At 37.0% G+C, this 23,273-nt stretch overlaps 1 protein-coding gene across 1 annotated transcript in view; it reads left to right on the top strand.

Annotated features, from left to right (window-relative positions):
- Positions 1-293: 293 nt before the first annotated feature.
- Positions 294-23,273, top strand: part of LOC145672071 (uncharacterized) — a 110,001-nt gene continuing 87,021 nt past the window's right edge. The window contains exon 1 of the mRNA XM_081741313.1: positions 294-375. The gene's annotated coding sequence lies outside the window, so the exon portion shown is untranslated. The remainder of the gene's footprint in view (positions 376-23,273) is intronic.

Below are 23,273 nucleotides of genomic sequence, written 5' to 3'. Positions count from 1 at the left end.
GAGTTTTGCAAAATCAATAGTAGTTTAAGTCAATTTCCTGAAGGTTGAAGGATAAGAATTCATCGAGAGCAGACACACAGCATTTCCAAAAGAATTCCTCATTCACATCACAGATGCCTAAAGGCATTTAAAAAACTCAAATTTAATTCAAATGTACTGGTAGTTATTGGTGCACCCCCCCCCCCCTCAGAGAATCCTGGATCCGGCCCTGGCTGCCACTTTATGTGACTACTGCTTTCTCCTGTTTTCTTATGTTCGAATCTTCTGCTTTTCCAACTGATCGGTCTGGCAACACTAAACAACGTTCAAAACGGGAAATTCCGGAGGTTCCAAACGGGATGGGTGCTGGATAGCTGATGAGTAGTTTAATAAAAGGTAATTAATTTCTTAAGTTTTTAGTGTTAGACAACCATGTATCATGTATGTTACGAGTCAAATTCACAACAGTGTATAATGATATCGGCAGTTGTAAAAACTTTTTACTGATATGAGAATCGTATTTGTGATATTAGTGATGAAGGTTTTTTTTTTTTTTTTTTTAATTTTCGTATGCTAATATTTAAACTTAAACGATGTATGAAAATACAAAATATTCAGATAAATATTCTTTGCTCCCTCGTCTTTTGGCGCCGGCGCAGGACACTCAATTCGAATATGACATAATATTGTTAGTATTGTATCCCATATGAAACCGCGTGACAAGTTCAGTAACTAAGGATTCAATTCACCCTTGCACTAAGTTGTCATTTTTTTTTTTTTTTTTTTAATTTTTGCCCTCTGAGAATTAAAAATTTTGCGCAATTTCATTCTTCATGTTGATACTATATTAACACATGTATTGAATGGGAAATAATGATAAAGAACGATTGAAATTAAAGTAATTCCAAATTGCTGGTACCGGGAAAGTACGCGAGCTTGTGTCATGACGCCACACGTGCCGGTAAACATTTTCTCTTGTGCGACAGTATTGTTGAAATGTTATGCGTAGACGTTAAACATTAATTAACACTAACGATCGTGTAGAAGATGAGGGAATGGATCTACTTCCGTAGTAGGTATAGGTGGTTGAAATGTTTCTAAATTACTATCATCATTTTGTTGGCGTTAGTTTCCGATAAGCTCTACCGTGCCAAACCATATAAGGTAGCGAACCAAACCTAACCCATACAGTAATCATTATTGTCATGTTTAAAAGCTAGCTGGGCTTAACTGAATAAGTGCCCTTTGTTGTGAGAAATTCGTGATTTTGAATAGTTTTTTTTGCGTTCACTCGAGCAGACGGTTTTACCAAGTAGAAAGTTTATAGATAGTGTACGATGTGAAACATTTTTCGGAAAGAAATGAGTGTGAATATAAATAATTACTGTCGGCTGATATTTAGTATCTCCCCCAATCTTGCACATATAAGATTTACGATGTGTTACTTACTTTATAAAATATAGCTGAGCTAGGGACAGCTACCGAAGGGAGTTAGAAGCCCCCAGGGTAGAGATGCAAAGGCTCGGAAAATAACCGGCTTTTTTTTGGAAAAAAAGTCGGTTTTTTCTGCTTCGCTTTTTTGCTTGGGAAATTTTGGGATTTTTTAAAGACTCTACTTTAAATTGATAAAGCAGATTTTGTTTCGTTTCTCTATAACACAAAAAGTAATTTAATTAGAGGCTGATGCCGATAGTAATATAAAACCTCGAAAATAAACGATGAATTTCGAAAAGATATTTCAAACAATTTTACTTCTCAACATATTTACATTATGAATTCCAAAGGATTCTGTAAATAATGAGATTTTTTAACCTCCTATATACAGAAGTAAGCAGGGTTGGCAAGAACCATGGTTGTTTTTGAAAATGCCAAAAGAACATTTTTTTTGGGGGGGGGGGGGGAGTTTAAACTAGTTTTTTTTTGTTTAAACCAGGTTTTTTGGGTTTAGATATTTTGCTTTATGTATTTATATTACATATTGACTTAAATAAGTTTGTTTCGCCTAGGTGTTATTATGCAACAACGGGGTTATGCTGGAAGAGGTCACATAAGCTTAAAGAAGTCCGGTCAGTAAATTTCTTAAATTGGGAAACTCCCTCCCTAGCCATCGGGAAAATCCCGTCATTACTCTAAATGTAAAACAATAACGGAAAAATCCTGTTATTGCTTTGCATGTAAAATTTAAAGGTCAACGTATCATAATCAGTACGCTAAAACTGAGGTATTAAATTACAAATTTAATACGTACGTATCATTGAAAGTCCAATCCAAGCTAATGTTGGAAGCTACGTAGGCAATCGATAAATTTTGCTAATTTCTATCAATATATTAAAGCAACCTTGGCTTCTTTATAAAACAACAGGCATTCAGGCATGCATAAATATACAATTTGGTTTCGTTTCGTATGTTCAGGCTTAACATCCTTATGAAATACCGAGGTTATCAAGGAGAAGACTTTCTCTTAAAGTTACATCCGAACCACTACTTTGTTTACGTATGAAAGAAGGATTGTTGTTCGACCGAGAATTGAACATGGGACATCTTGATTAAAAGGAGAAAAGGAAATAAAACTAATGCAGATGGCTTGATGTGTGGAAACGTCACCATGAAGTTCACACGATTCGCATTTTCGTTCGTTTTATTTATTTATTTTTGGTTTAAACCAGTTTATTTTAAAAAAGGAAAAAAAAAAAAAAAAAACAGCTGGTGCAAACCAGCCAACCCTAAAAGTAAATACTTCTTTTAAAAAAAATACACAAATAACTAGCAAAATTCTATGTAGTATTTTTACTTCAAAATATTCCATACCTACTTTTTGGAACAAAATAAAATTAAAATAAAACATAAGAGAAATGCTTAGATTTCTTTATATGATACACTTAAAGGCTGCACATCTAGAGCTTTTGGTTCTGTGTATTCTTGAAATTCTACAGTTTTACATAACCACCCTCACTGTTTACTCAGTCCTTAAGTTTTCTGAATTTTTCACAAGAGGGATTCAACATATGAAAGGTGTGAGGCAAGAACATGGTAACCCACAATTTTACTATTTTAAGAAATTAGAGATTTTCTGCTGCACAATCCATTTTGAAAGTCGGAAAGCTGATTTTTCACATAAGACTATACATGAGGGACAGTGTTCGAAGTGGGGGGAAAAAGCAGACGCGGTATGTTTTACTTTGATTTTGACTCAACACACCGGCTATTTAAATATTGTCTTGAACACTGAAAAACCACAGACGGTATGTTCTCATTATTGAAAAACCAGAGGCGGTATGGCATACATATCACCGCATACCGTCTCACTTCGACCACTGATGAAGGATTAAACGAAGCGGTATGCGTTGCTGTCTATCTGGTGCTGCATAACTCAGCAATTGAAAATTTGTTGGTTACCATGTTCTTGGCTCACACCCTTCATATCATTACGGAACTCCCCTCCCCGCCACCACCAAAAAAAAAAAAAAAAAAAAAAAAGGACTACGGAATATATTTAAGTTAAGATAAATACAACTGCACAACACACATGACTGAGTGGATCTTTTTGCGCTTCTATCGCAAAATTCGAAGCTTTTCTTCATTCCATCTGTGAACTAGAAATAGTGCGTGTACTGTGAGTTGGCCGACTCCCTTTCTTATTGTTTTTAAATCGTTATTATCACTAATTACCAGCAGTGACGGTTTTGCGAAGGTTAGTGTGGGCGGTCTTTCGGACTGAAGCCTGTTCCCCAAAATTACGGAATGTCTAAAACAAACGAAATATCTATTAGCACTTTAAACTTTAAGCTCCCGTCAAATAAAAATTACGTATGTTTAGAAAAACTAAATATTAGTAAGAAAAACCCCTCCCAAACTACTTTGCTAAATTCACCAGTGATACTCAGTATAAAATGATCTTGAAGGTTGTATCCGGTTGTTGCTAAATGTATAAACGAAACGAAATATTAGTTATGCCTGTACTCAGAAACTTCAAGCTCTTCCCAAATAAAATTAGGACATTTTAGAAAACGAAACAATCAGAGAAACCCCTCCCAAAGTACTTTTCTAAATCCGCTACTGATTATTTGTATAAATTAGTATTCAAGGTTGTATCCGGAAAATTATTGCTAAATCGTTGCACAGCTACGGTATAACAGAAATGTGGAAGTACGGTTTGACGGATATATTGAAAAACGTACACTTTGACGGATATATAGAAAAACGTCAGTTTAACTTTTGCGCTAGAAGCTACCGTACTAAGCTCTTAGAAACGAAACACGGATGACTAAAAATGAAATGATCTAGAAAAGAAAAAAATGTCGATAACTCAAAAGTTCAAATAAAGTTAAATAGCCTCTAAAATTGCCCTCAAATACTACATTCTTCATGTTAGCTTTAGTTCGTAAAACATGTGCTCCATTCATCTTGATAGTGAATTTCAGAGCGAAATATGGCATTTAGGTCATGAAATTCTTATCTAACTATAGAATATACTATAAGAAAGCTATTTAGATAGAAAAATCAGGAAAATTAAAAAAGCCAAAATTTCCAAAATTCTCGTTTTTTTCCCAAAAAAGCCGGCTTTTTATGGAAAAAAAAAACATCGAATCAAAAAAGCCGGCTTTTTTGCATCTCTACCCGAGGGCCCTTGTACCTCTACCTTTATCACAATTTTAGACAAAAACAAGGTACTCGGTTCTGGAGCCATGAAACGAGTTGGGGGAGATACTTAATGTCATCTATTACGGTCAGTGCACAACATATTAAAATCAATGTTGAGTGCTAGTGAAAACATCGTATGTGTAAGTATGCTCTTTCACTATCCTCTTTCATACGTATAGGGCTACACGCCGTGGTTGACTCGCCAGCTACCTACGCACAGCCCCTTAGGTACAGCCTGGGCCCCCTTCTGCGCTTTTGCCCTGGCTCGGTTAGATAGCATTCGTGCTTTTTAGGGACCACCTACACAAGTTGGTTCGTATATGATGCATTGCACTTTTATGTTATGCGTTCACACTGTCTTTATACTGAGCCCTTCTGAAGTCCATCTGCAAGTAGTAATGGGGCTTCACATTTAGTCCATGCTCTGCTAAAAGAAATACAAAGATCTAACGTATCCTAAAAATGTAAGAAATGTCAAAATTTGGTAGAAGTGCCTGCTCGAGTAACGCCGTCCCATTTTTCGTGAAGAAATGAGAGTTTGAATATAAGTAATTACTGTGAGTGCTCAGCATATTGAAATGAATTTTGGATGATAGTGAAAGTATTGTATGTGTGTGTTATTCGACTATCCTCGTTTATACTTAGTGTCCGTGGGTTTCCTCCCGTTTCCTTCCACTTTCTTCATTTCATTCATTTCTCATCATCACCGTCTCCTTTAGCCTACCCGGCATAACCGTTGGACGTAAAACTCAAAGATTTCATTTCATTTTTTCGTTTACACTTAGTTATACCTCATCTTGCTGACGCACCTGCCCCCTGCTGCGTTCCTGCCCTGACTCGCTTAGATAGGATTCGTGCTTTTTAGTGGCCACTTAGCACAAGTCGATTCATGTTTTATGGACTGTAGATTTTATACCATACGTCCACAGTATTTATACTGAGTCGTCCTGAAGCAAATAGTAATGGATCTCCTCATTTAGTGCATCCTCTGTTTAAAGAAATTTAAAGCTAACCTAACCTGAAAATGTAATAAATATGTCAATGGTAGAATCGTCTGCTCGAGTAATACTGCTTTTTTTTATTGTTCTCTATCAAAAACAGCTGAACAAATTAAATTAAAAAGCAGCATGGTGGATCAGTGGCAGAGCGCCCACATCAATGATCCTTGTTGGATATTCCGCCTGGCGAGTTCGTGGTGGACATCATTGTGACCGTGGGTTTTTCCGGGATTCTTCCATATTATCGTTGTACAATATTTCGTAGTAACTCGTTTTCTCGTAAAAGACACAAACGTGAGATATAAAGCCAGAAATTTCACTTCACTTAATGTATTTATTTTGTGATTAAGTTTCGAGAAAAACAGGCGGTGCCCACAGTTACTTGAATAAATTACTGAATTTGGAATTATTTAAGTTTACGTGTGAGGTTAAGAAAAAATCCCACCCATCAATTATCCAAATTAACAGGTTTACATTATATGCTTCAGTTCGACGTTGTGTACATCGAAAACCAGATTGGCTGTAGAAATATTTTGCGACAAGTGCTGATGCAATTTAGTCTAAATACTATTAAAATAAGCTAAGCATCAACTTGTAATAGTGATTGAGCTCCATCGGGAGGCTAGTATACGGTGCCTTCCATTTCAACTCAGGCAATAATAACAATAATAATAGATAAAATTATATCATCACCATCTCAGGTATTGTTGAAACTTTTTTTATAGCAACTAGACATATTTTTAAGAGACCCATATTTTTTTGTTTTGTCGAAAAAAAATCCCACCAAGTAATGGGCCATCAAAGACGCGGAGTACAATTTATGAATTTTAGAAAACATGGAAAATGGTCAACTGTGTGTAGCCGTTTCGTCGCAAAAGATTCGAGAAATTGTCAAATTTTCAAAAATCGCTATTTTTGAGTACCATTTTCTTGAAATCATCATATTTTGAAATTCTGAGTTTTTGTCAGATGGTTCAACTTTACATGAATAATAATCACACCAAATACCATTCTCGATCAATATTTCATGAATTAACTACAGTCTTTTGAAGTTAGCGAAGTTTCGTTAACTTTGATGTCCAGTTGGCAACATTGGAAACAATAAAAGTGCAACAATTTGATGATGTTTGTGGTTGACATTCATTAAATAACGAACAAAAGATTTTTCTTGGCTGCTTTTTATCATTTTGATAAAGAAAAAGCCTCTCTGAATTAGTAAAATGAGCCTTCGTTTTCTTAAACCGAAGTACTCTGAGATGGAATTACGATTACGAATCACACAAATTTTAAGTTTACGTACTTGAAATGGTCTTCGGAAACAATATTTCACTTTTTTCCCCCCCCCCACATGAAACAATCATTTCTTTGCTTTCTCTTCTTCGCTAACAGCATGTAACCGTGCAGATGCTCCAATAGGTGTTGGTGCACTCTCGTAGTACATTCTCGATAGTCGCAAAACACTTATCGTCACTTCTTTTATGCTCTTGTGCAAACCTGTACCCTGCTGAAGGTCCATGTGGAGGCGTAAACAGCACTTCAGCTTCACGTAATTCATGATTTATTCATAATATTTTTGCTACCCACCACTGGTTATCATATATGCATGTAACAAAAGTTGCTTTTTGCAGACTCCTTAAATCTACACTTTGAATTGTAGAAGCTCGATTTTAGGGGAAGCATGAAGTTAGTTCATGGTGACGTTACTGCCATAAAAACTTCGCCATTTTCCGAAAGCCAAAGATGACTTCGTTGAATACCAGTTACCGGTCGCACACTTCCCCATTCTTGCATATATTTTTTTTTCTCTCAAAAATTGTCGAATTCAGTTCCTGGCAACAAAACGAGTAATACTCGGGAGTTTGTACTTGCACTATACTCATGAATTTTTCTGCAGTTTTAGTACTGTGTCCCCCTTCAATTACGTCGCAGAGACCTTTGCAAGGCCGGTTTCACTGAAAACCACTGCTTTATCGGACCTGTCTGCATCTCGGACAACTGAAAGCGATTTTTAAAGTGGGATGCAGTACCATCAGAAATCACTGACACGGTTTGGGACATTGTATAGATACTTACTTTCACGTACCGGTATTCGAACCTTTTTCTATAACCTATATTTTCGCTTTTCTTGGGGAATTTTTAGAATCTTTTCTATGGCTATGAGTACCTGAGCCGAATCGTCTGTTTGTCGTCATTTATTACAACGAAACTGTCAGTTGTTTCATAATAATATACCACTGCCGTAAAGATGGAAATTTGCTCGTTTTTCCGGTGATAACTCTAAATTTTACTTTGCAGAATGACAGTCCAGTGTTCAGCGAAGTCCACATGAAATAAAATAGAATTTGTATCTTGAAATTTTATACCATGCTTTTCAGTAGCAATTAATTCTCTTCGGATTTTCTTGAACTCTAAATTTTACTTTGCAGAATGACAGTCCAGTGTTCAGCGAAGTCCACATGAAATAAAATAGAATTTGTATCTTGAAATTTTATACCATGCTTTTCAGTAGCAATTAATTCTCTTCGGATTTTCTTGATGTAGTCATGAATTACAATTCTTACAGTTAAACTAGCAACGTACAATAAGGAAACCGAAAGTGGCACAGTTTTGCAACGAGATCATTGTTTTCTCATATGGCATACGTAACACTTTCATTTTCAGCAGGATCAATAATTAAAGACTCCACACTTGTTCCTTCCATTCCACAACATTCGCCACATTCTTGAAGAAGACAGCTGTCATTTTGTACGAATCAAATTACTAAAGAAAATAGGTCACTCATGACAGCTTCAATACAGGCTGTACCTTTGATTTGTTGCAACGCAATGGCAGCTAACTTAAAATTTGCACGATACACACACACACATTTCTTGCAGGTTGCACTTTGGTCGAATACTATAAAATTTCGAGTAAGCCATTCTTATGCTGGGATTGTTCTGTTTAAAAAGTCAGTAAATTTCTTTGATTGAACGCGTAAGAAAACGTTTCGATTTTTTAACTTTTTGCCCATTTTCGATCATGTAATGACATCGCATTTATTGGGACTTTGTCTGGAGCATTCCAAATCATTACTGAGGTAATAGTTCAGGCTTTTTATAGATCATTAGAATTTACTGGTTGCCCGTTTCAAGTAAACTTAAAATTTGTGTGTTTCGTAATTGTAATTTCCACCTCAGATTACTTCGGTTTAAGAAAACGGAGGAATAGGGAGACTCATTTTACTATTTCAGAGAGCCTTTTTGATCAAAATAATAAAAGCAGTGAGGAGAAACTTCTATTCTTCATTTAATGAATGTGAGCCACAAACATCATAAAATCGTTGCACTTATTGTTTCCAGTGTTGCCAACTGTGGCATCAAAGTTAACGAAACTTCGCTAACCTCAAAAGGATGTAGTTAATTCATGAAACGTTGGTCGAAAATGGTATTTGGTGTGTTTATTATTCATGTAAAGTTGAACCATCTGACAAAATTCCAGAATTTTAAAAAATTGTGTTTTCGAGAAAATGGCGATTTTTGAAAATTTTACAATTTCTCGAATTTTTTTGCGACGAAACGGTTGCACACAGAAGCGATAGATTTTTGAGAAAGTGGGTAACTAGGTCTTACCAACCGTAAAAACAGAATTTTAAAATTCGAACCGGAAGTGCTCGAAAAAAATTCGCAAGCTTCGCCTTTTCACATAAACCGAGCGAAGTAGCTCAAGTGGTAGAGCGTTGACTTCGCATTCGGGAGGTCGTGGGTTCGAATCCCGCTGCCGTCCATCCTGACTGAGGTTTTCCAGGGTTTTCCTCAGTCCTACCAGGCAAATGTCGGGATGGTAACTACTAAACAGGCCCTGGTCCATACTTTTCCAAATCCTTTCCATTGTTATTGTTGTTGTTGTTAAATATCCAGTATAAAATGGCCTCTGAGCTGTATCTGGTGGTTGTTAAATAAATAAATAAACTGGCGTTCATTTGGTAATTTATGTACAAAAAGATACGCATGCGCAAACCAAACTATAATAAAATATAGTTTATTCATATCCTTTATATCCCTATCTACATACCACATCAAGAATTACAGCTCTGTTTCCATAGCTAAATGGTGGGGCTGCGAAGTTGACCATTTTCCATGTCTTTTACAATTCATAAATTGTACTCCCCGTCTTTGATGGCCCATTACTTGGCGGGAAATTTTTTTTCGACAAAACAATAAAGTATGGTTCTTTTAAAAACATGTCTAGTTGCTATAAAAAAAAAGTTTCAACAATATTTGAGATGGTGATGGTACATGCTCTGCCTGAATTGAAATGGAAGGCACCGTACACACCTTTGGTGTGGGTCTTCCGGGTTCGATTCCCGGCGGGAGCATATTATTCAGATTCCCCATTAAGCTATAGGTCCACGTCTCATATAGCCTTGCTGCTGAAAGAAGCGCTAAACTAAAAATGTAATCAAATTGAACTAGTGATCAATACAAGCTAGTATTGCATATAATCTATGCCAGATCAGGGCAGAGCATGAATCCCGTGCAAGGATGCATTCAAAATGAGCAGGCGCGTTACCGAGGTTGGGTATATGACTAAAGGAAAAGTGTTTCTTGGGTCATTTTTCAATATGACTGTTCTCATGATTGAAAGTAGGAGTATTTTTTTAGTTTTTCATCTAAATCACTTGGTATTGACTGTGGCTCACTTCTTAATGATTACGGTTCGTTATTTGTAACTGTGATGTAGTCATGAGTATGAATATAGTGTGGACATATGGCATAAAAACTGCAGTACATGAAAAACGAACCAACTTGAACTAGGTGTAGTCAAAGTAGGAGCACAGCGAGGGGCGTGAGCGGCAGGGTTTGAAAAAACCCGGGTATTTTTGAAAAAACCCAACCCACCTGGGCCCATGTGGGTTTTTTCGGGTTTTATTGGGTTTTTCGGGTTTAATTGGGTTTTTTCGAAATATTTCAATCTCTTTGGGGTAAAAATGTTAAAATATGATTTACATTTCATGGGTGTCATTGTCACAACTTGCAACAACTTTCTATTCACTGCTGTTTTGAAAAAAATTGCCGCCATTTTGAAATTTTATATTGGATCGCCGAAAAAATCTATACAACAAATTTAGAATGTCTTGTGCTTCTACCCTCAAAATACCAACTTAATAAGTCCGAAAATTGCACCTTGTAGCATGGATACCCGCTATTTTGAAAAATCGCCGCCATTTTGAAATTTTATGCCGCCAAAATATATACAGCTAATTTAGTCTCTCGTGCTTCTACTTTGAAAATTTCAACTTGAAAGACCTATGCTGAGGAGGAAAGACCTATGCTTAGGCGAAAAGCAATGCTGAGGAGGATTACCCATGTCGGTCCCGGCGTCCTCCGCAGGGGACATAAAATATGACGACATTATTATTGCTTTATAACTTTAAAATCCGTCTGGCAACATTGAAAACTATTTATAAGGAATGATCCAAATATGATCATTCCCTGTAAACAGTTTTCAATGTTGCCAGTCTGATTTTAAAGTTGTAAAGCAATAATAATATCGTCATATTTTATGTCCCCTGTGTGGGACTTCGGGAGAACATGGGTAGGGGAGCAGAGTTGTCTTCAACATTGGGAGGCGGTCAGATTTGAGGATTATTCTGGGATGTATCAATTTCATCTCACTTTCCTTTGTGACAGTTGGACACAAATCATCACATTTCTTCCTAAAAGACACATTTGCAATCGGATTATTGAGGGGGACAGTTCCAAGATTGTAGGGGATATGTCCCCATCATTCCCCCGAGATTTTCGCCAGTGGATATCAGCTATTTTTTTTTAAAAAAAAAGCGCGCCATTTTGTAATTTTACGTTGGTATGCTGCCAAAATCTAGACAGAAAATTTAGAGTGTCTCTGGTTTGTATCCTGAACATTTAAAAGACCGAAAGTTGAACACTGTGTGATAAAGGCAGACAAACGAACAAATGTAGATCGAGTCATCCTAGGAGCCTCAGTGACGTTCGCCAAATATGAATACCAAATAGTTATATTAATTTAAAACAAAGACATAATTCATCAAAATGTCTTAAATATTTTTCAACGTAAAATAAATGGTCTTATTGTTGAAGTTCACTTTCGATGCTTTGTGCATTCAATTACGGGAATTACCCGAGCACTTGTTGCAAGACCGGTCTTTTCCGAAAATTAATTTAAAACAATTAACAAAGATAGGCCTATAATTCATATTTTATAAAGTAAATGTTTCAAAATGTCTAAAATGAAATGAAATATCCTTCAGCGTAAAATAAATAGTTTTATTGTTGAAGTATTAACTTTCGATGCTTTGTGGGTTCAATTGCGGAAATTTCCCGAACACTTCTTTCACGACGGGTTTTCCCTGAAAATGCAGCTTGCTTTACTGTACATCGAAACTTTCATTAATACTGAAGTTTGAATGCAGCACTTGAAATAGTAAGCGCTAAGTAGTCTTCGGAGCTCCGAGCATTAAGCTTCTTAATTTTGACAAGAATTTTTATGTTATTGCTAGTGTTGATTCTACAGAATGCTTATTTGAAGGCTAGCAACAAATGACTGAACTTAACTGTTGTTGTTGGAAAACCAAATTTCACTGAATACTTTTGTTACCATCAAAGGTAAGAAGGAATTAAAGTAATTTAAATATTTTTCATGTACTGTACAATGGAATACTCGAGTATTTTTTCTTTAAAAAAATGGCCATCTTGACAAAACCACTGCACTATGCGCTTTGAAGAATACAAAATTAATAAATATAGCATTAAAAGTTTGCAAATACTTAAAATTTTGGATCACTTTTCCCCATTCCCTCGTATACAGTATGATTATCTTTTTTGGGGGATTGGGGAATTCATGTTGCTTTCGTATTGGAACACTTCACCAAACTCACCCCACGAAATTTCTGTATAATTTATATTAAGAACAACCGCAGTTAAATTAATATATAAATCACACGTACTACACTGAACCAGAAAAGCACAACGTCCTCCAACGTCACTGTCACTGTATGCACTGTGCAATGCAAGAGGTTACCAGCTATTACGCAACTAGTTAGATACGGGAAATTCCCGGATTTCCGAACCGCAGTGAAGAAGAGCATAATCCTCATAGCAGCGATGAATCCAACGAAGTAAGTAGCTCATAGCAGTAGTGCAACCGAGTGTGTAAAAGTAATTATTAGTGTCACAAACTGCAAATTTTGGAAACTTTAATATAAATATACAACAAAATATTCGAATTCCTAAATGTCGCTAGATTTGTTGCTAGGCGCTAAATAAAAATTTTTGTCGTTAGACACTTCCAAAGGTCGTTAGTTCTAGCGACAAAGTCGCTAAATTGGCAACTCTGGGGATAACGTCCCTCGGCGGCGCGGAGTCAGGAAACAGACTATTCACGGAAAGTATTTTCTAAAATATACAATCGCTTACTTTACTTCAAATAGGCTATAAGCATAATCCACACATTAATTTGTTCTACAATTATCTCAAGCTAAGGTGAGGGTTTTATTTATTTATTCATTCATTCAGTGCATTTAGAGCTTTATAAAGGTCTTATGTTGAATATTGTTGTCGATCTTAACATGAAAGCATATAATTCGCCCAAAGAAAGTTTAAAATCTGATAAAAATAACTTTCAATGTGATCACCTTATTTGTACAATCCGCGGCAAAAAACCTGCAACATGAGGATGTAAGTTTATTGTGAAACTACGCCTAACAGCACAGGGAATGAACATAACGTCTAAGTGGAACGAATCACGCCAGGATAAACCTCGGCCTCCTCCCGTGCACTCTTATTTTGGAGCAAAAGACTTCATCATTTCACAATAAACTTATATGCTCATGTTGCAGGTTTTTTGCCGCGGATTGTACCAATAATACACTAACAAAAAAGTCAAAAACCCAGGTGGGTTTTAAGATGGGTTTTTTCAGGTGGGTCCAACCCGAAAAAACCCGGTGGGTTTTTTCGGGCTGGGCCCACTTGGGCAAACCCTGGTGAGCGGTAGCGAGGGGGTGTCCGTAGGTAGCAGGCGCATTAACGACTGTGGGTATACTCATAAACGAGGTCGTTTACAACGACTCACTATAAGTCAAAGTACCGCCTCCGCAGTCGTCGATGGATTTGGGGGAGATACTAAATGCCATCCGAAATAGTATCATTGTCCGTGTCTGTTTAAGAACACCAACTGGAGGGGGCAACGGAAAGTTCACCGAATTGATTTCATTACTGTATATGTTAGTATAAGGTATATATAGTTTCGGTGTTCATAAAGGTTAACTACCATATAATAAAAAAAAAATCACGGGCAGTTGCTTCTGTGAAAGATAATTGTATATATACGAGAACTGCTCGTTTAACTCTCGTACTAATGCTGTAAAAAACTTATGGATGACGTAACGACGTATTAATGTTTATTCCTTTCCAAGTACTTTTCTGTTGAATGTGCACATATTCCAGCATTGTTAATATAGTTGAGGAAGCCCTAGATGGTGTCAGATGGTCTACCTTCTAAGGTGCATTTCAGTGTAGGTAACAGGAAAAAGTCACACGGAGTTAGATCTGGTGCATAAGGAGCATGATGTACGATGGAAATATTTGATCGTCGAACACCATACCTGAAGTGTGACACATAGCATTGCTATGTTGCGAATACCGTTGGCCAGATACCCACTTGTCGAGCCGTTTTCTATGATCAGAATTGCATAAACCAGGGGTTTTCAATCTGTGCGGCGCGCCACCCTAGGGAGGCGCCAAATGTTGTAAGGGGAGGCGCGAGGAGTTTTAGAAAAAGATCCTACAAAGGAGCATATTTATAATGCAACTCGCATACTTAAGTTTGCACCCTTCTTCTTTTGTAATACATAGTGGAATAAGCCTTTGTATCACCTCTGTTTCACAAATGATTAGGGATGACCCTTTCACCTTTGGCTTAAACGTGTATAATGCTTGTTAGATGCCCACTAACAATCTTCTATTTATCTGTCTGGAATAATATGTCTTCTTAACACAACTTTATGTCCAGTTTGAGAAGTACTTTCCAGAGAACACACAGCACAACTGGGTCGTGAACCCACTTAACGCAGAGAATCCACGAAATTTCACCACCAGAGAAGAGGAACAGCTCATTGATCTCTCTTCAGACAGCACATTGTAGACCAAATTTCTACATAGCTGCGTGAATTTCGGAGCTCAGTGAGGAATGAGTATCCGGAATTATAAGAAGGCCTTATGAGTGCTCCTTCCTTTTGTAACTTCATATCTCTGCGAAAGCGATTTTCAGCTATGGCGGTGATGAAATCCAAATATCTCCAGATAACCAAAACTAAATCTCCAGAAATATTCAAATATCCAAAACTAAATCTGCAGAAACATTCAAATATCCAAAACTAAATCTGCAGAAAGAGATGCGTCTTGTCATTTCAAAATATCTGCCGATATTTAATAAATTGTGTGACTCAAAACAAGCTCATACATCCCATTGACTTTGCTCAACATTTAGATGTGTCAGTTTCTATTATGTAAATTCCCTCTCTGCTCGTATTTTTCAATTTTAATATAAGTATCCGACTTACCACAATTTATAATTAATAACACCGACTAATAACATTAAAAGGTGTATAGTCAGTGTGTACAATGTAGATCACCTGCCAATAGTGATTAATAAATGAAACATAGTTTATCATAGTTGTAGTCTTTCTTTTAGGGACACATGTCATTTTTGGGAGGGGAGGCGTGTTCAGACTTTGTGGTCGCGGGAAGCCTCAACTGCAAAAAGTTTGAAAATCCCTGGCATAAGCAGTTGTAAAACAGTTGTGAACGTTTCTATTGACAGTTTGCGCACGTGGAACAAATTCTGACGTGCCATCCCGAACATATTGAAACCCACTTGGCGTAACAGCTTTTTTGTGGGGCTGAGCCGCTTCAACGCCATCTGTTAGCAACCGACTGAACTACGTCCAGCCTAGCGACAAGCACGTGCTATAAGGAACTTTCTAGACCTACAGGCCGTCGCGTCTTTTATTCACGTAACTCCCCAGTTTTCCTCACGACGCTGAGTGGACGCCGGAAATTTTAGAGCACCAGCCGGGAATCAAACCCAGGACTATACGGACGTGAGTCCTACGCACTAACCACTAGACGACGATTGCCCGGAAATGTCGGATCGTTAGAGAGTATTCCTGTTGGTTCTGATATGAACGCCATATTGCTGAGTGAGAATCTTCTACAGGAATTCCGCTAATAAACACCGTATATTTTCGTCTTCGTGTAAAATTTGGTGACATGAGCCGATGGAATTATTAAGCATTTTCCAGAGTTAGTCAATCGATGATCTAAACTCAAAAGAGCACTGGCCTGAGCGACTTTTTTCCTCATTTCGACTCAGATGGCGGATCACCATGGAGTTAATCCCTCACGAACAGTCTTCCAGCGTGGAAACCAATGAAATGTCATTGTAGGACTCCTTGGTGTATTAGCGAATGTTACTTGCAACATTCATACAACTCTGTAGCTAATTTTGCAAGTGTGAAACAAAATGTAATACAGATTGCCTGTTCCTTTCGATCATCGACTTCCCAACTGAACTCTGATGAGACAACACAGCGCACGGAATTACGTTTTACTAAGCATTGTTTGGGCTCAGGTGAGGGATAACGCTGTGATGTCATAATGAGACGTTGCCACAGGTACGTGCGATGAGGTTTCTGAGCTATAAATAATATACTTTTTGATTAGAAAAAGTGGGAGAATTGAATGGACAGCCGTGCCAGAGTTGATAGATTCAAATTAAAGTGATTTAAATCGATTGATAAATTATGAGTCAAATCCATTTTTTAAAAATCAAATGTATTTTTAGTTGTTGAGCGTATGCAATACATTATGATAGTAGTTATTAACTCACCGTAGTAATGTGCCTTTTATGTGTTTTATGGCTGATATTTCACGTGCTTCCTGTGGACAATTATCTTCAGGGCGTACGTTTAGAATTTCGTATATGCGTATCTTTATATAGTGTGTGTAACAACAGCGGTGTGTGTATATAAAATGTAGTTTAAATGGCATTTAACATCTCCTACAAGTCCATTGACGGCTCCGGGGCCAGTTTTGCGACTTAGAGTGACCTGCTGTAAACGACCTCATTCATGTGTATACTCACCGTTGCTGACGCGCCTGCTCCCTACGGACGCACCTTCTCGCTACGCCTCGGACCTCCCTTCTGCGCTCCTGCCCTGAATCGGTTAGATAGTATAAGTGCATTTTATTGGCCACCTAGCACAACTTGATTCGTGTTTTATGCACTGTAATTATTACTTATGTCCACATTGTACTTATAGTGATGGCTACATCACAGTTACTACGAAGGGCTCAGTGGTAGAGCGTGCACCACTTCTGCATGGGGTCCTTGGTTCGATCTCAGTTCACGCCGAGTGAGCTTTGTGCTGGGAAATCAGCGTGTGCGTTGGTTTTCTTAGGGTTCTCCCAGTTTCCTCCCACTTTTTTCATTCCATCATTTCATTCATTCCTCATCATCGCCGTCTCCTTTAGCTTAGCCAGTATATTCATGGGACGTAAAACTTAGAGATTTCAGTTACCACGAACCATAATCCCTACCAAGTAATCTGGTGGAGATACTAAATAATACCCAGTATTTTTGTAACATATTATGCCGTAATTTAATTAGTGCACTAAACAAAATTACAGCATTCTATATTGTAAACATTATATGTATACCACTGTTGTTACGGAGACTATATGTAAACCAGCATATAAGAAATTCTAACAGCTGAAGATAAGAATCGGCGGTGAGTTATTTGCAAATTTATTTTGCTTAAAACAAATAAAATGCGAGTTTCTGACTATTCTGGCACAGTAATCGAATGTAAGTCTAAAACTCTTATCTTTATCCGCGTGAGGGTAGGATCTTAATAATGCAACGTTAAACAAAGTATATCGATTTTAGACTAGAGATTCAATCATTTCAGATTGCAAAGGAGACTTGAGGAGAAAGCTTGGGTACATTTGACAGTCAATGGTAATTTTAGTTCAGAATTGTACGTATCTTGATAATACATACCATAACCTTTTTTATCATTTCGTTTATATACATAAAATAGGCTGAACTGTTTGAAATGAATTTTTAAACATAGTAAGTACCTACCTCAATCTGATTTTTATCATGTCATTTTGATTGAAATGCGTATCCTAAAAATAGAAGAGAAATCAAAATTTATGCCAAAAATCGTCTCTGTGTGGAGCAACTCAAGTTAGGAAAATGAAATTTGAGACATTAATTTTTCATTAAAAGAAATTGAGCACATGTCCCAGCATTCCAAAAATTCCACTTCTAAGGGAAATAGACAGATTACTATAGTTTTTCGTTCCTTATTCAGAGGGTCTACAGTAGCTCAGTGGTAGAGCGCATACCTCTGGTGCATGGGGTTCCTGATTCGATCCTCGGTCAAGTAAGTTTCTGGTGGACACCATTGTGTCCGTGGGTTTTCTCAAAGTACTCCCGTTTCCTCCTACTTAACTCATTCCACCAATTCTTTCATCAACATTTACTTGTCTTGATCATCAGTCTCCTTTAACCTAAAGGGCATAAGCGTGGGACGTTAAACTGAAAGATTTCATTTCATTTTCCCTCCATGTTCAAATCGACGTTGTCTGTCTCATCACGAGAAAATGGCATCACCATTTGAAATGAGTTTTTGAACGTACGTAATTACCAGGGTTGGCAAAAACCATGGTTTTTATTGAAAAACAAAAGAGATTTTTTTCGGTTTCAACCTTTTTTCTTTCTTTTTTTCTGTTTTAACCATGTTTTTTGGTTTAAATAATTTGCTCTATGTAATTATATCACATATGGACAGAAATAAGTTTGTTTCGCCGTGGTGTTATTATGCAACACCCGGATTATGTTGAATGGGGTCACATAAGCTTAAAGCGGAATCCAAACCGCTTTTCGGCTTACATCCGAGAGAAATTGTCCTCTATTTGAACTCGAAACCGGTACTGATTGTCGGGGGCGCGATGACTCAGTGGTAGAGCGTTTACCTCCGGTGCTTAGGGTCCCTGGTTTGATCCCAGCTCGCGCCGTGTGGACTTTGTGGTGGACGAACACCGTGTACGTGGGTTTTCTCGGGGTTCCCCCGTTTCCTCCCACTTTCTTCATTCCACCATTTCACTCATCTCTCATCATCACCGTCTCCTTTAGCCTAACAGGCATAACCATGGGACGTAAAACTTAAAGATTTCATTTCATTTCGGTACTGATTGTCCACAAATGCGATACGTCTGCCGATTCACTCACGAAGAACTCCTGATAAAAATACGTTGTACTGATCTTTATATACTTCTTAATGTAATTGTCAAGTTATTTCAGAAGGACGAAAAGATAAACAGTTGCACAAGTGAAACCATTATACAGAATTACATATGGACAGTTTCAAGATACTGCATAGTACAGAAGAACTTATACTTTTAGTCCAAGTTAGTTCACTAAGACTTTTATTAGTCCAAGTTAAAGAAAAACGACGAGTTAATTTGCATAAAGTGAATAAAGATACGAATTATTTGCGTCCACTTTGGCTCTGACCCATTTATACGTAAATAGATAATGAAGATACTTCTGATTTTAATAAGTGCCTCTCGTGGGGTTTGTATGACCCCTCCAAAAGTATGGCATTTCGATGTATTTTATCAATAATAAACATTATTCAAATGACACAATATTTAGAATTTTTCTTTGATTGCAATTGCATAGCAATAATAATAAATTATAAAAAAAATCACAGCAAAAACATTCATAAACTTTTATATAAAAAGAGTTGCTTTTGTAGTGTAATCTCTTTGAGTAAAGAATGAAGAATTTAGGTCTGAATATAACGAATAATATACATGAGTAAAACGTGATGACCCACAACTGTGTGTTCATCAAAAATTTATGAACACTTAAACTTTTACGAACATTTTTCGTTTTTTGGTTTAAACCACCTTCGTTTAAACCAGCCAACCCTGATAATTAGTACTTACATGCATCCAGTTTTCGTCCACTTTCAACAAAATATGTATCCTAAAGGAGGTGGAAGAAGAGATTTAAAATGTATTCTGAAAATCAAGTATCTAAAGGGCCCTCATATTCGGAAGATGAAACTTAGAATATAATATTCTCATTATAAGGGCATATTCGAAAAGACAGAGTGTGTAGGGGGTGGGGGTGGGGTGCGTGTTCAAGATCTGTGGCAAAAGTATGTATATCTCAACTCCTTCAATTCAAGGAGATGAGACTTTGAATCCTTATTGAAAGTAATTGAGGTATGTACCAGGGTTTTCTAAACTTTCTCGTACAAAGGAGAAGTATTCCTGTAATATTTTAATTTCCTATTTTGTGTTCATAAAATGGTGAAAGTGGGAACACGTTTAAAATGAATTTTTAATTTGAATACGTATTTTAAGGAACGTTGGTTTTTGTAAACAGCAAGAGCCTCGCCGTTTGAAAGGATGTTTTAAAAACATATCTGGCACTTGGGCATAAAGGAAAATTGCTTCTATCTTCTGATTTTGATTTAACATGAATTTTAAGCAGGGTTTGAAAAATACAACTCACCCGGGTTTTTTTTTCGGGGGCGGGGGTATCTTAAGTAAGTATCTTTGGAGCAGAATTGTTCAGTGTGAGTAATATATAAAAATAACGTTATTGTCATAATTTAGAACAATTTTCTGTTCATTGATAGATAAAAGACTCCTTCAGAATTTTTTAATTTCTCTATTCTACCGGTTGAATTTCGTGCTTCTCTTGCGTGCAGCATTTGCTTTGTTATTGAAGTTCAGTGTTCCTTTTCAGCACCAAGCTATACGACACGCGGACCTACAGTTTAAGGTGGAATCCTGACCATTGTAGTGCGTTCAGATTTCAGTGCGTTTCAACCGGAAATCGAACCCATGACTAGGTGCTCGGCCAATATGTAACCTATAAATAATATTGGGAGGCGGTATAAATCGTAACGCTCCAGATGCCGTTTAAGTCCAAATTCATCTCTTAACAGCATGGGAGGTGAGCGGTGGGAAGGGGTTTTCATGTAAAAATAAAAGAAAAACTAGTTATATTATTGTCCAGTCCGTACTTTTTGGTGTCGCTGAGATGAATTGTGATACTCGTAATGCCGTTTAAATCCAAATTTATACTTCATCGGCATGGAAAGGCATGATGTGTGAAAATAATGGAAAGCGGTCGATACTTGTGTCCAGTCCATAGTTTTCTGGCTCGCTGAGATAAATAGTGACGTTTACGATGCGTTGAAGTGCAAGATTAGGGGCGGTTAATAGGCTGGAGGGTCATAAAAGTGCAGTGAAAAATTCGGGGTGATCAGTAGAGAGGGGTGACCTGTTAAAATTATTTAAAAAATGACCGATATTATTATCCATTATTATTATTCATGGTTTTCAGCATCGCTAAGATGAATAGTGGCATCCAGTGCTGTTTATATCCAAATTCATTCCCCATACATATCCTAAGGGGGAACAGATTCAAATACTTTCCGTACACCTGTTCGTCTTGTTCGAAAAACGGGCATTTCATCTAGTAGTCTTATATGTATATTTTGCACGTTCTTCCCCTGAGCCAAACTCAATATACCAATAAACTTAAAACTTCCATAGGTAAAGACCAGACTGCGTTCTGAAACGATAAAATCAGCTGTTTTTATTTGATAATGTAGTAAACTATCGATATTGGCCATCATCGATTCCATTGAAAATTAACTAACTTACAGAAAATAGGTGTATCTGGGTACTACGAAGCAATAACTATTATACATCATAATATACACATTTATTATGCAATAAGTATTTATTACCTAGGTATCAGTGTATAACCATTATGTCAGAGCTTCCTTCTAGCTATATGATTAACGTACGCAATCTCGGCGCGGGAGATCTGGGTTCAATCGCTGGTGACAGCTCATGGTTCTGATTCCATATTAAGCTATAGGTACGTGTCTCATACTATAGTCTAGGGTCTGTAAGAGGTGCTCCGAATTAGCCTATCAATTAATATGTAGTAAAAATTATTTCTGCTATATAAAAACGTTACATTTATTAAATATCTAAGTTTGCCATTCACAGTCGATGATTTAAGTGTTCTAATTTCGACATGCTAATTGCAAGTATCCCCAGTTATACGCGATCACTTTACGGGTTTTCATTAGAACGTAAGAAAAAAGTGAGAAAAGTAAACAGTAATTTTGCAGCTACCTGTACGATTCACTTTACGCGTTTTCGTTTCATGCAATAAAATCTGGGAATGAGTTAATCGCGTAATACAAGAGAAAAGTGTACGTACAGAATGCTGCGGCACATTCTTTATTCTTTCCATGTATGACAAGAGATGCAGGTAAGCTTCTCGGTTCCAGATGAAAATCAAGGATCCTTGCTCTGTCATCCATATTGGCACGCAGTTCTAGATCCACAGATTCATCCTGCTACCGGGCTTTGATCATCAAGAAATGGGAACAAGTTCTTAGTCATCCCTTACCCTTTTGAGACAAGAAAGTGCCAAATAGCTACAGTTCCCACTTATTTGGCGAGAACAAATTAACTGACTTTTCCAATTGTTGCAGGTCACGATTTACAAATTTCCAGATCTGTAAATGTAAGAAAGCAACATATTTTCCCTCACCAGGATGATCCTGATCTACTATGCATGGACATGTATATAGTGTATGTGTAAGTAAAGAAGTTTTACAAAACAAACAGATTTATTTTATAAAATATCCCCTACCAAGTATATGGGTAAGGCAAAAAGAGAAGTGGGTTCTGAGAAGTAAAAATTCGTATTTAAAATTCCGTGACTTTTTCAGGTCGGTGGGAACCGTGTTAGACTGCTTTTGCTCGGTGCTAAGTTCGAATTTCGGTTCCGCCTTTGTCATCGCGCCAAAATAAGTACATATAAAGGAATATTCCCATATCTAGCCTTGTACCAAGAATGTTCAAACCCATAATTCCTACATTGTAGGACATGTTTCCAGAATTTTATTAATACCTTTTATTTATTTATTATTATTATTTTAAATGTAAAATTTCAAACGCACTTGTTCTTTAATGATGTTGAACTAAGGTAGATAAGACAGAATTCACTCTCTCCTCTAATCTAATGGGTAGCGTTTGCGCCTTTGGTGCAGTAGGTCCTGGGTTCTATTCCCGGTGAGAAAGCATTCGAAAATGACTTTCGCAATCATTTACTTCCATGAGTCGTTAGTCTTCGTTAGCCTAGTGGGCGGAACGTGGGATGTAAAAAAAAGTTAAAAAATAAAAGATAGCATTCATTCAGAATTTCAGTTTTTTTACTGAAATCCGAAGTAGTTTGTTGAGAAATGTTATATATATATATAATATGTATAATGAGTTTCTTGTTCGAAGAATAGTTTCAGTCTCGACTCTGTTCCCCCTTTTGTAACTGAAGTGGAAGGATTCTTCCATTTTCGTCTAAGTATTGAGGAACATAGGTGAAGATTGATAAGAAATAGCAACTAGATATAACTTTTCTTTTTTTAGTATATGAACCAAGTGTTCCAAGAACAGTTACTGTCTCCGCCCATATTTCGCTGCTTGAATGATAGAAATTTACTATAGCGTCCGATTCCAACATTTATCC

This window comes from Thermobia domestica, chromosome 15, assembly GCF_964235325.1.
Source record: "Thermobia domestica chromosome 15, izTheDome1.hap1.1, whole genome shotgun sequence".
In the NCBI taxonomy this organism is placed as follows: domain Eukaryota; kingdom Metazoa; phylum Arthropoda; class Insecta; order Zygentoma; family Lepismatidae; genus Thermobia; species Thermobia domestica.
The sequence above is the reverse complement of the archived record's forward strand: the minus strand, read 5'-3'. Positions and strand labels throughout refer to the sequence as shown.